Genomic DNA, 23,142 nt, shown 5'->3' with positions numbered 1-23,142 from the left:
TATGAAAATGGGGTTATGTATTGTATGCATTGTTTGGGGGGCTCGGGTATGGTTAATAAACTGCGGCCTTTTATTGTTCCAAACAAAAGATTCATGTCATTTGTGATAGGGAAATGGTGAAAAGGGAGAATGGGGTGGGGGGAAAAGGACATCAAGCGAATCTGATATCTTCCAGTTACAACAGCCAAACTCTGCCACATGAATACAGTTCAAAAGCTTTTAAATTCAAACCACCACACAGTTTCTGGTTCTCCAGGACTGCTTTGCAAACAGAAAAATCATAAACATAATAAAGATTCTTTTCAGCAAAAAGGCACAACAAAAGAAAAGCTTCTTGGCAAGTTTAATGCATACAGGATGAATTAAATAAGTTAAGAACATAAATAAAACCATTCACAACCAAGAAATAAATGACAATTTATTGTTAGAAACTCATAGCAATAACATAGGGACTCGAGACAATTGTTCAGGCAGCTGTCAGCTTCCTCTCCCCTCTCGTAAATAATACAACATAACAACTGTATGGTAATAACAAAAAGGCCGCAGTTTATTAAACCTAACCCGAGCCGCAATCTTAACATAAATCCAAATAACATCCCCTCCTCCGCCTCCTCCGCCGCATGCCAATCTTCACTTACCACCGCGGCCCAATGGTAAGCTAGCGTTTGACCCCCCTTCTACTTACCCTGCCACGTCACCAGCGAGGGTAAGCTTGCGGCCTGAGCATCGGCCCCCCCCCCCCCCTTGCTCTTTAGGCCTTCCCGTGTAGCAGCCCCAAGCTACACGAGCATTCCTCCCCCCCTCCAAACTGTCCTTCACAATTTCAAACAATACAATACAACATATGGCTCGGGTTTTCCGCCACAACTGCGACATGCACGAAATACACAAGACAACTTGAAACATAACAATCTCGAGGGAGGGAGGGAGGGAAGCAAAAACCCACTGCTTGCTCCGCTGCCGAATTCCCAACTGCCCCTTCTCCCTTGAACTTCCCCAGGCTATTCTACCTAGCAACCAATGGCAGAGCAGCATTTGAATTTTGCTGCCCACCATTGGCTCCCACCTCACCACCCCTCCCCCAGCCCCACCCCCACCTTGCAGCCTTACCGATGCTCGAGCCCACGTTACTTATGTCGACCCAGGACAAGCCCAGATCGCCTCCTTTAACATAGGGACTCGAGACAATCGTTCAGGCAGCTGTCAGCTTCCTCTCCCCTCTCGTAAATAATACAACATAACAACTGTATGGTAATAACAAAAAGGCCGCAGTTTATTAAACCTAACCCGAGCCGCAATCTTAACATAAATCCAAATAACATCCCCTCCTCCACCTCCTCCGCCGCATGCCAATCTTCATTTACCACCGCTGCCCAATGGTAAGCTAGCGTTTGACCTTCCCCTACTTACCCCGCCACGTCACCAGCGAGGGTAAGCTTGCGGCCTGAGCATCGGCCCCCCCTTGCTCTTTAGGCCTTCCCGTGTAGCAGCCCCAAGCTACACGAGCATTCCTCCCCCCCCTCCAAACTGTCCTTCACAATTTCAAACAATACAATACAACATATGGCTCGGGTTTTCTGCCACAAACAAAGGCAAATCGTTTGTCTTTGTACCCCCACTGTGGCCCCCTTTCAAAATATTTGCTGTCTAAGACCATCCTCCAAGGCATTGTTAAATAAATCAATCCCCACCTCCGAAAGGTGTACCCCATCCCCCAGAAAGTAACCCCCCAAAATTTCCCAAGACCACTGATATCGAATCCAAAAACCTCCCTCTCTCACCAACCATTTACCAATTTGTCTGTTCAATTTCTTCACACCATTACGCCAGATAGGCTCTGCCTGGTGCTTGATCCGAATAATAACATCCGACCAACCCAATTTATTGTGTGGCAGGCGATTCATAAGGAAAGCCAAATCCTTGCGTACTATTTTAATTAACTCTCTGCATGTCAGCCTGCCAATATCATTACCGCCTAAATGAATAATAATCCATTTAGGAACTCCCCAGCAGTCAACATTGCCTTGCAAGATGTCACATAATTCACCCCATTTCATCCCCCCTTTTCCGAACCATCTCATGATGATGTCCTTAGGATTAAAGTTCAAATTTTCGCCGTAAGGCCTCTTCTTAGCACATCGATAAGCTCGCTGAATAAAGGAATGACCCACGATCCAAGCACATTCCCTACTCGACGCCTCCCCACCCCGATCTGAAAAACAAACAATCCAGTTACCAGCTGCAATAGATTGTTACCTCCCCTACCATGCGGAATCACTATTTCCGCACATACCCTTGAAAAATATCGGACTTCCATCTCCCCAAAGCCTGAACCCTCTCCGCTGACCATCCCATTTCCGCCGCCGTTGTAGCTGCACCGATCCTAAAAGAATGAGAAGTATACCGGCAAACCTCCCACCCCAAGAATGCCACTACTCTGCGCAACACCGTCACAAATTGATACATGGTTAGAGGGGATCCATCCTCATGCACTAAAAAATGCCCCCCAACCGCCGGCCTGACCATATGTAGGTCAACGCCAACCGCACCGGACACACCGTTTCGTTCCCGGCTCTGACTAAGGAAATACAAGCACCTTTGCCTTTCTGATCCGTTTTCGATTTTCGAATCTGGAGCGTCACCCGATGCGCATATACGCAAACGTCACCTACCAGTAGCCCCGCCTTCCCCTTATCGACCTTGGATTTTGCAACTAGTTCCCCTATGCGAAAGGCTCCAAAGAACGCCCAAGAAAATGCTAAACGAAACAACGATAACTCATGCTCTGAACTACACACTCCCCGCAAGCCTTCGGCTAAATCTATCAAATCCCTATATCGAATAGGTCTCCGTTTGTCCACACTAATACCCTCCCCCCCTACCCCAACCGTCTAAAAGCTTTTTCACTAAAAAACTACGCAACGGGTTCCCGCGACCCTCTAACTTATGAAAGAAAACAAACCCCGCCAACTGACTCCTGACCGATGCCAAGGAGAAACCGGCGCTCTTAGCCCAAAGTATGAACTGTACCACCTCACTATCCCGTACCTCCCCCCCCAGCCCACCCCAAAGATAACAAAAAACGAGCCACAGCTGTTCTCCCTGCTACATAAGCTTTCCATGTCGCTGGAGCCAAGGATCTCCGAATCAATTCCCATTTTTCGTCGTGCCAAGGTTCCACAGGTGGTCTGGGACACTCTCTCCATGAAAATTCACCTGAGGCGCCGCTGCCCTGAAGATGTCCCACTTGAAACGAGAGAGAGCATCTGCAATGAGGTTCAAAGACCCCGGGATATACCGCGCTCTAATATTAACATTCCACTTCAGGCAAAACATGACCATTTCACGCAATAAAGCAGATACCTTGGTACACTTGGCTGTCTGTTTGTTGACTACTTGCACTACCCCTAAATTGTCGCACCACCACACCACTTGTTTGTTAGCTAGTTCCGCACCCCAAATAGTCAAAGCCACTATAATCGGAAAAAGCTTCAAGAAGGTTATATTCCTCACAATACCCTCAGCTATCCATTGCGCTGGCCATTGCTCAGCACACCACTTGCCTCTAAAATATAAGCCCAAGCCTGAAGCCCCCGCTGCATCAGAATACAATTCCAGATCCACATTGGACACTTCCGTCTCTTGCATAATGCAGATCCCATTAAAAGATTGTAAAAAAGCCTCCCAAATTGCTAATTCGTCCTTAACAGGTCACGATACCCTAATGAAATGGTGACCCGCACGAATCCCTGCAGTCCTAGCAGACAGGCGACGAATGAAAGCCCGCCCCATGGGTATTACTCTAGACGCAAAATTCAAAGAACATATTAAAGATTGTAACTGCCTCAGGGTAACCTTAACAGCCCCTTTAACAATATGGACCATACCCTTTAACTGTTCCACTTTTTCTGCCGGCAACCGACAAACCATTGCCACCGAGTCTAATTCTATGCCCAGGAAAGTCAATTTGGTTACCGGTCCTTCCGTTTTCTCCTGCACAATAGGAACACCAAAACACTCAGCCGTCGTCATAAAACCATGTAACTGCCGCTGACATGCATCCGAATCACACACACACACACACACACACACACACACACACTGTCACAAATAGCACTAGTGTTTCCTAGTCTGCTTTTTCACTCAGTCTAGGCCTCCATGACAGGAACCTGCAATCTGGTCTCTCTCTCTCTGTCAGTCTCCAGCACAACTACCTCTTCAGTCTTTAACTCACTACTCTCTGCAGTCTCCAGCACAGCTCTGCTGTAATTTTATTATGCGCTTTCTGAAAATCCTCAGAAGAGATCCTTACTCCTCGGAGGTCTTTTCAGATGGCGCCGACCATCCATTACTCCTACCATGTGACAGGGCCTGGCCAATGGCATGGATACCCTGTCACATGGTAAGGGCAAAGGGCCATCTGCGCCATTTTTATTAGTGGCAGCTGACGGCCCCGAGAGCGGGAGATCGCTCCCGGGACTTCCACTGGACCACCAGTTACTTGTAAAAAGTTGTTGGGGGGGGGGGGGGGGGTTGGGAGGGTGGGGAAAGCTAAGGGAACAGTTTTAAAGGGTCGGGTGGGTTTTTTTGTTTATTGGCTCGGGCGCAGCCGATAAACAAAACCGCGATCGGGCCGCACAAAAAAAATTAACGATATGAATCGGAACCGGAATTGGAACCGATTCCGGTTCCGATTCACATCTCTAGTGTTTACCATTCAAGGGGATGCTGACTCAGCTAATAGAACTGTGAATGAGGCACGCTTGTTCTGTTAATTTTTTGTATGAAGGTTTTATGTTGAATTTTTGTTCTGAATTGGTCTTTAAGTATTTTTTATTTCAGTAAATTTTTGCTGAACACTCCATCAGAATGTCCAGTGTTTTTTCTTCAGTATCAAGGGTGCTGTCAAGCAAGGACATCCTACACTGTGAACCAATAGAGATCAAAAGAAGTGAGAGACTATGAGTGGGTCCCCACCCTGTGAGTCTAGGGCCCTGGAGATTTATCCTCCTCTCCATCGGAATGAACCTGGCACTCTGTTGGCCTATTGTGAACTGAGTTGGTGTGACTTGAGAGGAGACAAAGAGTTGGGAGCAGAAGTGACACCTGGGACAACAGTGAGCCCCTGCATTCTGGGAGGTCACTGAAGCTGGGGTTACAAGTACACTCTATTTTCTGAAACAAAGGAAAATGAAATTTATCAGATTTTTTGGGGCTATTTCCAATTCCTTTTGTGTATTTTGAAACAAAAGAAAAATGGCTACTTTTGGTTCAGAATGCACATTTGTTTAAAATGAATGCACATTCCTATAAGATATAGGTGTTGGTGGGAAGCAGTCTTAGTAAGCATAATAGAGTAGATAAAGCATGCAACCGGATAGGGATGTGAATCGTTTTAGGACGATTAAAATTATCGTCCGATAATTTTAATATCGTCTTAAACCGTTATGGAACACAATACAATACAGATTCTAACGATTTATCGTTATAAATCGTTAGAATCGTGAGCCGGCACATTAAAACCCCCTAAAACCCACCCCCGACCCTTTAAATTAAATCCCCCACCCTCCCGAACCCCCCCCCCAAATAACTTAAATAACCTGCGGGTCCAGCGGCGGTCCGGAACGGCAGCGGTCCGGAACGGGCTCCTGCTCCTGAATCTTGTCGTCTTCAGCCGGCGCCATTTTCCAAAATGGCGCCGAAAAATGGCGGCGGCCATAGACGAAAAAGATTGGACGGCAGGAGGTCCTTCCGGACCCCCGCTGGACTTTTGGCAAGTCTCGTGGGGGTCAGGAGGCCCCCCACAAGCTGGCCAAAAGTTCCTGGAGGTCCAGCGGGGGTCAGGGAGCGATTTCCCGCCGCGAATCGTTTTCGTACGGAAAATGGCGCCGGCAGGAGATCGACTGCAGGAGGTCGTACAGCGAGGCGCCGGAACCCTCGCTGAACGACCTCCTGCAGTCGATCTCCTGCCGGCGCCATTTTCCGTACGAAAACGATTCGCGGCGGGAAATCGCTCCCTGACCCCCGCTGGACCTCCAGGAACTTTTGGCCAGCTTGTGGGGGGCCTCCTGACCCCCACGAGACTTGCCAAAAGTCCAGCGGGGGTCCGGAAGGACCTCCTGCCATCCAATCTTTTTCGTCTATGGCCGCCGCCATTTTTCGGCGCCATTTTGGAAAATGGCGCCGGCTGAAGACGACAAGATTCAGAGCAGGAGCCCGTTCCGGACCGCTGCCGTTCCGGACCGCCGCTGGACCCGCAGGTTATTTAAGTTATTTGGTGGGGGATTTAATTTAAAGGGTCGGGGGTGGGTTTTAGGGGGTTTTAATGTGCCGGTTTTTCGATTTTTCGATTTTTAACGATTTTTAACGATTTTTCACGATATTTTACCCCCCCAAACGGCAACAATACGATTCCCTCCCCCTCCCAGCTGAAATCGATCGTTAAGACGATCGAGGACACGATTCACATCCCTATTACAGAGAGAATGTTTTTCCTTCTCTAAATCATGAGAATACTATGGAGAGTTTTTCTTTTGCACTTTCACTTCTTTTGCCTTTTTTGGAGCAACCTTATTAAATGTAACAAATAAAGATGAATTCCACCAATCAAACAATTCAGTAACTGTCTCAAGGTTTTTATACTTTGCATATCATTCCAATTTATCTTGGAAATTCTCCATCTCCACTCTGGGTTGGACACTGCCTTTGTTCTCCTTTTTTTACCCCGTTGTCTTCTATCTGATCCATTGGTAATGAAATTAAATAGTGATCAGATCATAATACTGGGGCAATTTTCAAATCAAATACCCTATTTACATGGTCCTAACAGAACAATAAGTCCAATGCATGACCTATATTATGAATAGACCCCTGAATCATCTTACAAGACCAATTATGGACATAGCAGCAAGAAATTCCTCTACGAAGGAAAATTCTATAATGTCAACATGAAGACTGAAATTCCTTAGAGCAATCAACTCATGATAATGAATTTGCAGTCTGAAAAATGCCTCCACTAGTTGCACTCCCTATGTTATTAAACGAAAACCTAGAGCTTGATTCAGTCACATTTTATTAACCTTTAGAGGATCGACTGCAGGAGGTCGTTCAGCGAGGCGCCGGAACCCTCGCTGAACGACCTCCTGCAGTCGATCTCCTGCCGGCGCCATTTTCCGTACGAAAACGATTCGCGGCGGGAAATCGCTCCCTGACCCCCGCTGGACCTCCAGGAACTTTTGGCCAGCTTGTGGGGGGCCTCCTGACCCCCACGAGACTTGCCAAAAGTCCAGCAGGGGTCCGGAAGGACCTCCTGCCGTCCAATCTTTTTCGTCTATGGCCGCCGCCATTTTTCGGCGCCATTTTGGAAAATGGCGCCGGCTGAAGACGACAAGATTCAGGAGCAGGAGCCCGTTCCGGACCGCAGGTTATTTAAGTTATTTGGGGGGGGGTTCGGGAGGGTGGGGGATTTAATTTAAAGGGTCGGGGGTGGGTTTTAGGGGGTTTTAATGTGCCGGTTTTTCGATTTTTCGATTTTTAACGATTTTTAACGATTTTTCACGATATTTTACACCCCCAAACGGCAACAATACGATTCCCTCCCCCTCCCAGCCGAAATCGATCGTTAAGACGATCGAGGACACGATTCACATCCCTACAACCGGAACATATAAATGAGAGGGGAAACATCATAAAAGTTTGGGTAAGTGGTAACAGAAGACAAATGGAAAGAAAGGAAAAAAAACTCACATGGGACCATGGGAGAAATTGAGGTGCCTCAAAAGGATGATGTCTATAGACAAGAAAAGGGAAGGAAACCTTAGGTTAATAATCTAAATCAAAAGCGAATAAAATGGGTTAAGGAATTCAAGGAGGTAGAGTTGAAGGTGGAGGTGACGGGAATATTTGGAATAAAGAAAAATAAAGAGAAATAGTGGAAGCAACACAATCAGTTCTCATTGAAATTAGTCTGTCAGCCAAGATGGAGTCACACCAGCTTTAGGCAGGAGTAAATAAATTTGGCTGAGTGGCTTTTATTGGAATCTGTCAGGATTAATCTGAAATTCCCAGTGAGATGTCAGAGTTGTGGGTATATGGAGTATCTGTGTCAGCAATTCCTTTTGTGTAGACCAAATATTTTTGTGAACAGTTTTCTGAATATCAGAAAAATGAAACTGATTGTCTTGTTAACTGCAGAATGAATAAGGGCAAACCCTGGCCCATCCAATGTTTGTCTGCATAAATGCTTCTCAAATTTAAGAGAATAGAGGTCTTACATCTTTGTTTCCTTAAATTACTCTTCTTATTATTTCTGTATACAGCACAGCTTTACCTTGTAGGGAGTAAAATACGAAGCAATTTGAAGGATTTAAGAGTGCCCTTTCATGAGGCAGCCTACAATATGAATGTTCCTCTGGGGCTATATTAAACTGCTGCTGCAGAAAAGCAATCATCAAATTACTACTGTACATGATCTGCATAAATTTACCTAACAGGCTCACCAAACAACTAATCACTGCAGAGCCGATATATTTACAAGCCATTGAAGTGGTATCCGGCATGGCATATTAATTCCCTTTTTATGAGTAAAGTGCCCAGGTAAATTTACCTGCTTCACATATAGAATACTTGCTGGCAATTCTTAATGGAAGTAGTGACAATGTAGAAAAAGTGTCGATAGTAATTACTCCACAGATCTTTTAACAACTAGCGTTCACAGAAAAGCATTTGGTATTTTACACTTCAGTAGAGACATGATAAAATGCAATAATGTAAAATGACACACATAGGAATCTTTGACAATAGAGAACAAATTATGATTTCAGCCAACAAGATACATAATTTACATGTGAAATTTGCATTTGAATCTGAGTGAAAGGCAACAAGGATAATCAGTAGCAGAATCTAAGTGTCAGTGTGACGAAGTTGACCATAGTCAACCAGTTTGCTCTAATTTATTTAGTTAATTAGTTAGTTGATGTACTTATATTCCACAATATCCAAAGTTTATGTTTAATGTGGATTACAAATTTACATCCACAAACAATTATATATATAGACAAACAAATAAATAAAAGTAACTCCTTAATAATAATACAACAGCTTAAGGAATGTATCCTAAATAGCCTGGCCTTTATCAATTTTCTAAGTCAAATAATCGGGCTCAACCTGTAAATTTACAGGGAAGGAAGTCCATAAAAATGGGGCAGCAACAGAGAATGATCTGGAATGAGTATCTTGTAGTCTTACATGCCTTATCAAAGGACTACCAGCTGTTTTTTTGTATTTTTTTTTATTGGGCAGATCACCAGTTATGTTATGCAGGTATATGACTCTTAAGCAAATTAGCCAAGTGATGGTGTCTACAATAGATAGATAAGCCTATGAATCAAGACATAAACCTTAATAAAAAATACATATTGCAGTACTGGCAGCCAATAAAGTTCCAACAATCTGGGAGAAATACCATTCCAAAGATTAAATTCCATGATTAACCTGGTGGCTGCATTCTGAATTAACTGTAACGTGTACAGATGTTTTTAGTTGCACCCAAATGTAAGGAATTGCAATAAACCTATACAGGCACACCATTTTTTGAACAATCAACCCAAAAACAATTTTTGAAAGTTCTTGTAGTTTATAAAATGTAAATTTAGCAATTCCCTTTACCTGACACTTCTATTAGCCAAAAGTCCACAATAAATCTTATATTTTGTATTTCAGTTACAACTGGCAATGTCAGATGAATGGAAACCAGGCTGACCATATTAACTGAAGAGGACCTCCTCCTAAGCCATAAAATCAAAGTCTTGAATATATTTAATGCCAATCTATTATCTAACATCCAGGTACTAATAACATTAAGCATCTTTTTGGCATGTGAAAAGGGGAGGTAGAACTGTATATCATCTGCATATATTGTCTATCCAATCCCCAAATCTGAAAGAATACTGTTTATAATGGTCGCACAGAAATGTTAAACAATGTGGAGGACAACAATCCTGTGGACCTGCAGAACTTAGTTTTGTCCAAGAGGAGCACTTAACACTTATTTAACTTGCTGAACGCTTTGACTTAAATATGCAGCAAACCAGTATAAAAGAGTGGATCCAATTCTTAACTGTTGTAGCTGCTTTAATAACATCTTATGTGATACTGTGTCAAATGCGACAGATAACAGCTAACATCACAAGTAAGGCAGGGGAACCTTGGTCCATTACTCTGCATAAAGAAACAGTTAAAGAGACCAATAATAGTTTGGTCTTCCAAGCCTTTTTGAATCCAAATTAAAAATCATCTAATACATTGTGTTCCTGTAAGAGCTCATCTAGTTGAAGTGAAACATCCTTTTCCAATATTCACTCAGAGTGGGTATGTTTAAAAGTGGACAGTAGTAGTCGTTTATCACAGTGTTTCCCAACCCTCTCCTGGAGGCACACCTAACCAGTCAGGTTTTCAGAATATCCATAATGAATATGCATGAGAGAGATTTGCATACATTGGAGACCCAGGGTATGCAAATCAATCTCATGCATATTTATTGCGGCAATCCTGAAAACCTGACCTGCTAGGTGTGCCTCCAGGAGAGGGTTGGGAAACACTGGTTTATCAGACAGTGAACTAGCTGGATGTTTAACTACTGGTCATATTGTGCTGTTTTTAATGACTCCAGTCCTTTTAATGGCTCCTTCCACCAATGACACATTTATAGTATGATTTTTACTATCAGTTCATAGGCTTTCAAGTTCTGTATGACTGAGAATGGGCATGGATCTAAAACACAATTGGTGGAAGACAAGTGAGAACATTTCTGACATCACTGTCAATTTAAATTGGACCAAGGAAGGGCTGGGCAACACAAAACTATTGCATTCTTTCAAATTTACTTTCAAAAGTAGGTAATCCACTTACTGATAAAATGAATTGCTCGATCCAAACTATCAAATAGATCAGAATCTAGCATCTTTGGCTTCTCAGTTATTTTATTGATTTTACCACATAGTACAATTCCTGTGGTTGGTTTTGTATGTATATATATTTTTTTTTAATCTGTTGCACATGAGTCTGCACATGGAGGAGTAAACTAGTGGGCAGAACAGTGGGCAGAAAACCAGGGAAGCCAGGGTTGAAATGCCACCACTGCTCTTTGTGACCTTGAGGAAATCACTTCACCCTCTATTACCTCAAGCAAAATCTTAGGACATTTACTAAACATTTTTTATATAGACACAGAATGGGAGAAGAGCCTAAGTAAATCAGGCCCTTAGACTTAAGTGCTCTGGGGACAGGAAAAATACCCACAGTACCTGAATATATCTCATCTTGAGCTACCAAGGAAAAAGTGTGAGCTAAGTATAAATAATCTCTGTTAGGCTGTTGTTTAGTTTTATGCCAGCAATGTTCAATATTACAGAGAGAATGTTTTTCCTTCTCTAAATCATGAGAATACTATGGAGAGTTTTTCTTTTGCACTTTCACTTCTTTTGCCTTTTTTGGAGCAACCTTATTAAATGTAACAAATAAAGATGAATTCCACCAATCAAACAATTCAGTAACTGTCTCAAGGTTTTTATACTTTGCATATCATTCCAATTTATCTTGGAAATTCTCCATCTCCACTCTGGGTTGGACACTGCCTTTGTTCTCCTTTTTTTACCCCGTTGTCTTCTATCTGATCCATTGGTAATGAAATTAAATAGTGATCAGATCATAATACTGGGGCAATTTTCAAATCAAATACCCTATTTACATGGTCCTAACAGAACAATAAGTCCAATGCATGACCTATATTATGAATAGACCCCTGAATCATCTTACAAGACCAATTATGGACATAGCAGCAAGAAATTCCTCTACGAAGGAAAATTCTATAATGTCAACATGAAGACTGAAATTCCTTAGAGCAATCAACTCATGATAATGAATTTGCAGTCTGAAAAATGCCTCCACTAGTTGCACTCCCTATGTTATTAAACAAAAACCTAGAGCTTGATTCAGTCACATTTTATTAACCTTTAGAGGACAAATAGAATAAAATAAAGTCAAATAGCAACTTTCATAAAACCAGATATTTAAGAGATCTTCACACCATTTCTCAGGCCTAAAAAAGTTATTCAGAGCATATAGGAGGAGGCACCTCTATAGATTCTCTATTAACACCCTCCATTTTGCCCATAGATCTGTCCACAAAACCCATTTATCCAAATGCAGGCAGTCTTTGGACTTATCAAACAAACTTATCCAAAAGGACCAATATATACTTTTCACAGGAACAGTGATTATTATTTTTTCTATAATTTATATTTATTTTTTTGTGGTATATATATGGGTAGATGTGCAATATGCTGGAATTGTAATTAGCAATTTGTTGTATACTAACATATGTGTGGTCTTTATGAAATTTAAATTTACTATTAAAATGGTTTACTTTATCTAAAAAATTATGAAAACTTGCTATGAAAAATATATATTGGGTCCTTTTGGATATGTTTGTTTGATATTATATGGATCCTTGGCCCTTGGCTTGCTTTTAAGCCTCCACATTTGGTTATTACTGAGTCCTTGGACTTATGACACAATCAATTCCTGAAGAAGGCACTTACTAACATTGTAAATAATGACAGAAAAAGACCCAACTAGTCCAGCCACTCTTCCCTGTAAGCTTATTTGTATTTATTTATTTATTTATTTGTTGATTGATTTATCTACTTATATTTTATTATTTTGGGATTGTAACTCCCACTCTATGTAGGTTATCCCAGTTAACACAGGTTACCCCTTTTCTTCATTTCCATCCTTTAGCCATTAAGAATCTTCTGTGTTGATCCCATACCCTTTTTGTATTCCATTACTGTTCTTGTCTTCACCACCTCTTCTGAAAGAGCATTCCATGCATCCACCACGATGCTGTTCCTGAGTCTACTCCCTTGGAGTTTCATATATCACCTTAAGTCAAAATGTTGTAATTTAAAACCAGTTGTTTCATAAGAACAATATTATAAATGAGGGATTGGCTTCAGGAAGGAAGGAGCAGTAATCTGACAGTAATTTTCTCTTGGGAATAATCCATAAATGCTCCAGTCATGTTTTTCACAGTCCTGTTTTGGTCTAGCAGTGCTGGCACACTCAAGACAAAATCTGTTAAATTGCTCTTCTGGATTTAAGAAATGGCATGTTCAGCAGCAATGCCCATCCACCGGCATATTCAGCAATGTCTCCCTCATGGTTATGGAGACTTCAATATCCAGCTGTTGGAACACTCAGCAGCATCCCCCTCCTGCTTGTGTTAACATCAGCACAGTGTTTCCCTAAGCATTGTCACTCATATGTCATTGTTCAGAGATCATGGGTGAATTATACATCTGAAATCCTTGGATGCAACAAATGTTTCAGAAGAGTGGCCTAGTATTTGGAACAATGGGCTGAGAACCAGGAAATCAGTGTTCATATTCTGCTTATCCCACTGATACTCATTGCGCAAGTCATTTTTTTCTCTTTGGCACAAGCACTTACTGTACCTGAAACTTATCACCATTGTAAAGCTCTGTTTATGTACAGTAGTTCTATAAAACTGTTAAGTATGATTAACTTTAGGGTAAAGAGCCTAGTGTGGTAATAAAATGCAGAACCCTGCATTTGACCCTCATTAATAATCAAAGTCTGACATTTTACATTCCAACTTTCAAGAACTTCAAAATGGATTACATTTAGGCACGGTAGGTATTTATCTGTCCCCAGGGACCTTACAAAATGTGGGGTGACACATGCATTTCTGCTTCCCTGCCTTCACGTATGATTCTTGCAGAGGGTTTATGTTCCCATAGGGACCAACACATTCACCCTTTAACACCAAAAGACAGGTTTTGAAAGAAATAAAACAGAACTCCTTCATTCCTTATGAGTAAGTCCTCTTTCAGTTGCCTCCTCACTAATTAACATGTGCAACAGATACCTCTTCAAATCTCATACAGGCCCTTTTTTGGACCCAAGAGACTTGGTTCTTTAAAAATAGAAAACTATATACATGCATATGACCCCGCCAGGCGCTGAGGTACATACGCATTTAACTTGGAATATACGCACATGCTCGATGAGGTATGCACATAACATTAGAAAATGCGCATACACTCCACTACGAGATTCTGGAAACTGAGGTTTTTGGCTCCAGAATGTTTTGTATGCGGGAGGCTAAGTCTTTAATTAGTAGACCCAGTACATATGCAGACAGTGTGCCCAGATGATTGAAATTCTTTGTTTTATTAATCTATAGTTCTTTTGTTTTATTTTAGTACCACTGTTAATGTTATAATTGATTTTGAATGTACTTGATTATAAGCTGCCTTGACCCTTGGGATAAGGTGGCATATACATTTTTAAATTAAATAAATACAATAAATCTAAGGGGGATCATTTACTAGGCGGCAATAATTTATTATGGGAAGGTGTTCCCACAATATTTCACCCCCATAAGAAAATATTGTCACTGTATTGCCACATTATTTTTCATTGTGGAAAAAATCAGTGATAAAAAATAACACGGCAGGATAATCACATGAGGCCACTATCATTTTAAAGGGCCTCAAGGCCCAAATATACCCTCCCCAAAAAATTGTAAAACTCTCCCCTAGGGATCTACCGAGACCCCCACCAACTACTATCCCATTATCAATTCCTAAGCCTTACAGCTTTGTTATGGACCTTTTTCTGTTTTCTCTTTATACTTGTTCTCTTGGTGCTCTGATCCTCGCCCATGGATTCATGGCCATATTTATGCTAATGACTCCCAGATCTACCACTGTACACCAAATATTTCATCTGCAATCCAGTCCCAAATCTCAGTCTGCTTGTCTGTTATTGCTGCCTGGGTGCCCCACCACCATCTTAAACTTAATATGTCCAAGACAGAACTTCTTATCTTTCTCCCAAACCCACTTCATCTCCTATTCCGTTCTCTGTTTCTGTGATAACGCTACCATCCTCCATGTCACCTCAGCCTGTAACCTTGGGCTTATCTTTGATGCCTTTCTATCCTTCTCTACACAAGACCAAAGCAGTTCTAAAACTTTTTTCTCTAAAATGTGGCCCCTGTGTGCCACAGAGAGTGTGCAGTGTGTAAAATATTAGTGATATATTGTGTGAAGGTGATGGTTTCCTCCTAAGAGAAATCCTTGAAGGGTCAGTTAATGTAAATTGGGAAGGTGCCAGTAATCAAAGGTCATTGTTTGGTCAGAGGGTGTTAAAAATAACTCTTTGACAGACAATTTGGTACAGACTCTATGGGCATGGTTTAACTAAGAGATTATAAAACCCTGTCTATTCTTGGTCAGGGGCTTCCCCAGAGTCACCGTGCCAGTCGAAAGATGTAGATGTGACCCTCTCCATGATTTACAGGGGCGGAAGAGAAGGATTTGGGGCAGAGATATTCTCAAGGTGTCTCAGGAAGTCTGAGGGAAATGAAGAAAGTTTGTTCTTTGGATTTGAAGTGTTATCAAGAGTAATGGAACTGAGAAGGAGGCCATCAGGATCAGAAAAGAGCCTGTGCCTGGTTGGAGTCTTGGAGCAGGGCTGAGAAACTCATAGTCCTTTTATAGAAGAGGGAGTGAGTTGTCTGGCAGCCATTCAAACAAGTGTTGTGAATAGAAAACTGGACTCATACGGCCTGATTTTAAAAGGGCCAATCGTGTAAAAAAAAGGGGGTTACGCATGTGGCTTGGCCTAGCACGCACTGCGTGCATTTTAGAATAGGCGCTGAAGTGCCTGGCCTTGAAAAAGGGGGGGCTGGGGGGCGGGGCAGGGGGTGGGCCAGGACAGTGCCATTAGCCGCTGTTCCGGGGAAGCATGCACCAGCAGCTGGCCGGCATGCAGATTTCTTCTGCTCCTAGGGAGCGGTAAGTATTAAAATTAAAAAAATTAGTGATAGGTAGGGTTAGGTTAAGGGTCGGGGAGGAGAGAGGAAGAGAGGGGAGGAGAGGGGAAGAGGTAGAAAGGTTAGGGTTAGGGATATGAAAGTTCCCTCCTAGTCTGCTCCTTAATTGGAGCAGACTGCGAGGGAACTGGGGGAGGCTCATTTGTTTCACCTTGCGTATTTTTCTAATATCCCCCCGCCACCCGCCCACACATGTGCACTCGGACATGAAAATTCAGTGCACATGTGCGCGGGACCTGTATGTTAAAATATGCAGGCACCGATGTTCTTTTAAAATTGACCCCTAAGTATCTGTGGGAGCTTATGGATGCTTGGGCCTAGTGTAAGCTGAAGAGAGAAAGTATGGAGAATTATGATTTGATTTTCTTTAACAAGGACAGTATGTGAAACTTCAGATTTTTTTCCTGAAAGGTTGTGGTTTTTATCATGTTTTGACTGATTGAAGATTCTACATAATAATACGTTTTTTCGTTTGGAGAACAACCATTGAATGGACATTGCATTTTTGGAGGTACTTGTGTGAGTGTCCTTGGCTCAGTTTGCTTCTGCAGATTTGCCTGCCCCCAGCCCACGACCCAAGAGAGACTGTTCCCTCACCTTAGATGAGTTTACCCATGTTCTCTAAGGCTGAAAAGGTGACCCTTGGGAAATAGGGGTTACAATAACATCACCAAAACCCCTTCTTTCCATTCTGAATTTACTACCAAAACTCTTTTCTATTATCTCATCATCTTCCACTTAGGGGCCAATTTTAAAAGTTACGCGCACGGGGTACATTTGTGCGTGCCACCTGGCGCGCACAAATGTACACCCGATTTTATAACATGCGTGCACTACCGCACGCATGTTATAAAATCCAGGGTCGCACGCGCAAGGGGGTACACACTTGTGCACCTTGCGCGTGTCGAGCCCTAGGGGAGGCCCGATGGCTTTACGCGTTCCCTCCAAGGCTGCTCCGATTTCGGAACGGCCTTGGAGGGAACTTTTTTATTGGTTCCTCCCCACCTTTTCCTCCCTTCCCCTATCTAACCCACCCCCCAGCCCTACCTAAATCCCCCCCACCTTATTTCGTCGAGTTACGCCTGCCTCTGGGAGGCATAACTTGCGCGCACTGGCACAGGCCACCAGCGCACCATGCCCCAGCACAGGCCGCTGTGCCGGAGCACTCAGCCCTGCCCCCGGACCACCACCATGCCTACGGCCATGCACCAGGATCGCCCCTTTTTCGAAGCCCCAGGACATACGCGCATCCCGGGGCTTCCGTGCGCCACCAAGCCTATGCAAATAGACTCGGCATGCGCAGGGGTAGGTTTTCGGGGGTTACGTGCATATCTACCCCTTAGTGTAGGGATGTGCAGCCAAAAAGTTTTCGTTGCATTCGTGATTCGGATTCGTCGGGGCGCAAATGCGTTACATTCGGCCGTATGGCACCCCGATGCGTTAATACGGCGAGTTAAATTCGTGTCCCAGCTAAAATTAAAATTAACTACAACCCCCCACCCTCCTGACCCCCACAAGACTTACCAAAACTCCCTGGTGGTCCAGCGGGGAGTCCAGAAGCCATCCCTGCATTCTCACACCCTCATTTGCTGGTTTCTTCATGGCGCCGATAGCCTGTGTCACAGGGGCTACCGGTGCCATTGGTCAGCCCCTATCACATGGTCACCGGCACCATCTTGTGCTCCTACCATGTGACAGGGGCTGACCAATGGCACCGGTAGCCCCTGTGACATGTATGGGCAAAGGCTATCAGCGCCATTTTGAGCCCTGGCATCGGACGGCCGGCATGCAGGAAGTCGCTCTGGGACCCCCATTGACCCAAAGGGACTTTTGGCCAGCTTGGGGGGCCCTCCTAACCCCCACAAGACTTGCCAAAAGTCCAGCGAGGGTCCGGGAGCGACCTCCTGCACGCCGGCCGTCCATGCCAATACTCAAAATGGCGCCGATCGCCTTTGCCCTGAGACTCAAAATGGCGCCGATCGCCTTTGCCCTCACTATCGCCTTTGTGTCTCAAAATGGCGCCGATCGCCTTTGCCCTCACTATGTGTGACATAGTGAAGGCAAAGGCGATCGGCGCCATTTTGAGTATTGGCATCGGACGGCCGGCGTGCAGGAGGTCACTTCCGGACCCCCGCTGGACCTTTGGCAAGTCTTGGGGGGGTCAGGAGGCCCCCCCAAGCTGGCCAAAAGTCCCTGTGGGTCCAACGGGGGTCCCGGAGCGACCTCCTACACGCAGGCCGTCCGATGCCAGGACTCAAAATGGCGCCGATAGCCTTTGCCCATACTATGTCACAGGGGCTACCGGTGCCATTGGTCAGCCCCTGTCACATGGTAGGAGCACAAGATGGCGCCAGTGACCATGTGATAGGGACTGACCAATGGCACCGGTAGCCCCTGTGACACAGGCTATCGGCGCCATGAAGAAACAGGCTAACGAGGGTGTGAGAATGCAGGGATGGCTTCTGGACTCTCCGCTGGACCACCAGGGAGTTTTGGTAAGTCTTGGGGGGGTCAGGAGGGTAGGGGGTTTAAATTTTTATTTAGGAGGCCGAATAAAACAGAAATCTGTTAAATACGTGGGGAGTCGCGATGTGTTTCGCCTCCCCACGTATTTAACAGATAGGACAAAATAAGTTGCGAATTACAAATACGTGGAAAACGGATGCACACCCCTACCTTAGTGTATTGCAACCTGTTCCTCACAGGTTTTCAATTGAACCATCTCTCTCCACTACAACCTATTCAAAATTCAGCTGAATGATCTTTTACTGTATAACTCCTCTTCTCAGGTTACTACATTGGCAACCTATCTGCTTCTGCATACCATTCATGCTTCTCTCAGTCACCTAGAAGTGTATTCATTCTACTGGTCCTCGCTTCTCTTATTTCTGCCTTCATGCCTTGTGATCTCCATTCATTAGGCAAGTCTCTCTAATCTATGGTCTTCTCCACCATCAACTCCCAAATCCAGGCTTTCTGTCTAGCTACATAGTATGCTTGGGCTAGACTTCCTGAGGTAGTGAATCATGCACCATCTCTGGCCTTATTCAAATTCAGTCTAAAAACAACCTTTCCGAGGCTGTTTTTACATTTCATCACAATCTCATTGATTTTAACCATTTTCTTAATAAATTAATTTCCCAGAGTCTCTTTTGTCCTGGTTGTCTGGACTAGATTGTAAACTCTAAGGAGGAGAGGCTCTGTTATATGCATCTGTATAGTACTGTGCATGTCTAGTAGTGCTATAGAATGATAAGTAGTAAAAGAACCAGGTATTCCAAGGTTTGGCATCTGAGATTCAGTGCCAAGAAGTGCAGACTCATGTATTTGGAGTGAAGAAATCCAAAAGATTTGTATGCAATTGGAGGTTAAAGACTAATCTAATGGACCAAGAAAGGGAGCTTGGGGTGATAGTGTCTGGTCTGAAGGCAGTAAAGCAATGTTACAAGGCGTTAGCTAAAGCCAGAAGGATGCTGGGCTGTATACAGAGAGGAATAACCAGCAGGAAAAAGGAGATGATAAAGCCCTGGAGTACTATGTTCAGTTCTGGAAATCGTTTTTCAAATAAAGGTAGAGATAGAATGGAAGCAGTCCAGATAATGGCGACCAAAATAGTACTGGGTCTATATCAGAAGACCTATGAGAAAAGGCTGAAGGATCTAAATACTTTATGTATACCTTGGAGGAGAGGAACTTCAGGGGAGATATAATACAGACCTTTAGATACCTGATAAGTATTAATGTTGCACAATCTTACAAACTTTTCCATTGGAAAGGAAACAGTAGAATCATAGGTCACAATATGAAATTCCAAGGGGGATGACTCAGAACCATTAGGAAATATTTCTTCAGAGAGAGGGCGGTGGATGCCTGGAATACCCTCCCAGTAGAGGTGGTGAAGACGAGAACAGTAATGGAATTCAAAAGGGCATGGGCTAAACTACGGATTCCTAGAGGCTAGAGGATGGAAATGAAGAAATGGGGTAACTTGTGTTAAGTTTAGGTGTAAAATTTCTGCATGGGAGTGACCTGAATGGAGTGGCAGTTACTACCCTTAACAGAAGTCAGGAGGTAACCTGAATGGATTGGCAATTACTACCATAAGCAACTTGCTGGGCAGACTGGATGAATAATTTACTCTCTATCTACAGTCATATTCTATGTTTTATTACTATGAATCACTTTTTTCATGCATAGAGAAGGTAATTTTCAAAGCCATTTCCATGGGCATAGCAGGGCTTTACCCACAGAAGTGACTTGTAAAGTGTTTCACCCGATAGGCTGATAAATGAATGTGCGTAAGTTTATCTGGGCTGAGCGGAGACATTCTCTGGAGAAATGCGTTGGACCTATGTGCATGCTTGTGGATTTTCACAAGTATATGCATACATTTTTCTGAAAAAAATGTCTGTATACATTTCAGCAGGTGTAATTATGTGCAGGTATTTTGGGTAGAGTAATTTTTAAAGAAAACTTATGCATGTAAGATCACTTTGAAAACTGTTGTAACTTACATGTATATTTGCTGTCTTTCTAATGTGCACTGTTATAAAATTATCCCTAAACTGTTTTAATAACAGAGTGGCAGAGAACAAGGTGAATTTGGTCCTTATCTGCTAATTTCCTTTCCTTTAGTCCTGACAGACCAGTCCAGACTAACGGAGATTTCCTCCTACCAGCAGAGGGAGGCAGAGAACCAATCTCTTTGCCTTCACAGTGCCTTTCTATATAACGTGGTCCTGTCAGAGGAGGCGTCAGTAGTCTATTGTCAAAGCTAGATATTTGTTCCTTCCTGCTAAGCCTGAGGACTATAATATCCTTTTCTTCCTGGACACGTACTTTATTTTGATTCTATCTACTCCGAGTGACTGTAAAATACTCTATATCCTTGTGTCTTAAGATCTGATGAAAGAAACAAAATGTTTTGCGAAAAAGAAATCTAAATCCCATCCTTAATGTCACTCTTCCCCTTCCTCGGATTTTCATAGCATAGGGAGTAATTACTCTTCCCATTCCCTATCTCTTGATATTTTCCCTTCTTTTATACTTACCGTAAATAAGGCATGAGAGGGAAAAAAAGAAATCAAAATTCCTCTTAGGGTGGGTTCTGGACTGGTCTGTCAGGACTAAAAGAAAGGAAATTAGCAGGTAAGGACCAATTTCACCTTCCTTCATATCCTCCAGACCAGTCCAGACCAATGGGGATGTACCTAAGCAGTGTTCAACCCGGGCGGGAGTGCTCTATAGCTCCCTGCATCCCCCCCTGTGCAAATGCCACATCCTCTGTTCCTGTAAGTTTAACCTATAGTGTTTAGTGAAGGAATGCAATGAGGTCCAAGTAGCTGCTTTGCAGATATCTAGCGGCAAAGCTTCTCTGGATTCTGCCCATGATGCTGCTTGTGCTCTAGTGGAGTGTGTCTTGAGACCTTCTGGTGCCTTTGTTCTCCCTGAGCATGTAAGCTGAGGCTATTGCCTCCTTAATCCATCTTGTGATAGAGGGCTTTGATGCTGCCTCCCCTTTGCATGGCCTTGCGTACAGCAGAAACAACCTATCCGACTTTCTGAAGTGGTTGACAGTCTCCAAATATCTTGGCAGGATCTTTCTTATATCCAGATCTTTCATGCTTGGCTTCTTACTCACTCTCCCTTCTTCCCTAAAGTCTGGCAGGACCATTGCCTCATTCATATGAAAACATGATACCACGTTGGGTAAGAACGACGGGATCGGTCTAATTGTGACTTTGTTGACAGGTTGCAGTTCTGAGATTCTCCTAGCTGAACAGATTGCCAGCAGAAATACTGTTTTTGGTGTGAAGTCTTGTATCAATGCCTGTTTGACTGGCTCACAAAGAAGCTGAGTTAATGCTCTCAGCATCAGGTTTAGGTCTCATGTTGGCACCTGGTTTCTTCTCAGAGGGCGTACTCAATTAGCACCTTTTAGAAATCTAGATATATCCACCTGAGTGCCTAAAGGGACTCTTTCAATCTGTTCTCTGAAGCAGGAAATTGCTGCCACCTGGACTCTTAAAGAAATTACCCCAGACCTTTCTTCAGACCTGCCTGCAGGAATGCAAGACTACTGGCAAGTCTGCCTTCTTTAGATTGATGGCTCACTGTTCGCACCGGTGCTGAAAGCATTTTCAAACTCTTGTGTATGCTCAGGATGTGGAAGGTTTCTCTGCCTTTAATAATGTAGAGATTATGTGTTTGGAATACCCCTCCTGCTGCAATACCTGCCTTTCAATAGCCAGACTGTAAGCCAGTGGTGGTGCGAGGAGGAGCCAGGGGTGCCAAGGCTCTCGGGCGCCAAGTTGTAGGGGATGCCCGGAGACAGGGTATACCATCCCATCCAGGAAGAAGAGGAGGTCGGCCACTAAGTAGTGATATTGGGACTTAGCTGCATATGTTATGCGGATAAGCTTATGCCTACTATTGAGCATAACCAGATTTAGCCAAATAACATTTATCTGGCTAAGTCCCGTTTGTATGCGGTATTCAGCAGCATGGCTATTAGAGATGTGAATCGTGTCCTCGATCGTCTTAACGATCGATTTCGGCTGGGAGGGGGAGGGAATCGTATTGTTGCCGTTTGGGGGGGTAAAATATCGTGAAAAATCGTGAAAAAATCGTAAAAAATCGAAAAAACGTAAAATCGCAAAACCGGCACATTAAAACCCCCTAAAACCCACCCCCGACCCTTTAAATTAAATCCCCCACCCTCCCGAACCCCCCCCCAAATGACTTAAATAACCTGCGGGTCCAGCGGCGGTCCGGAACGGCAGCGGTCCGGAACGGGCTCCTGCTACTGAATCTTGTTGTCTTCAGCCGGCGCCATTTTCCAAAATGGCGCCGAAAAATGGCGGCGGCCATAGACGAACACGATTGGACGGCAGGAGGTCCTTCCGGACCCCCGCTGGACTTTTGGCAAGTCTTGTGGGGGTCAGGAGGCCCCCCCCAAGCTGGCCAAAAGTTCCTGGAGGTCCAGCGGGGGTCAGGGAGCGATTTCCCGCCGCGAATCGTTTTCGTACGGAAAATGGCGCCGGCCATACGCGTATGGCCGGCGCCATTTTCCGTACGGAAAATGGCGCCGGCAGGAGATCGACTGCAGGAGGTCGTTCAGCGAGGCGCCGGAACCCTCGCTGAACGACCTCCTGCAGTCGATCTCCTGCCGGCGCCATTTTCCGTACGAAAACGATTCGCGGCGGGAAATCGCTCCCTGA

This window comes from Rhinatrema bivittatum, chromosome 3, assembly GCF_901001135.1.
Source record: "Rhinatrema bivittatum chromosome 3, aRhiBiv1.1, whole genome shotgun sequence".
Classification (NCBI taxonomy): domain Eukaryota; kingdom Metazoa; phylum Chordata; class Amphibia; order Gymnophiona; family Rhinatrematidae; genus Rhinatrema; species Rhinatrema bivittatum.
Note: the sequence above shows the minus strand (reverse complement) of the source record.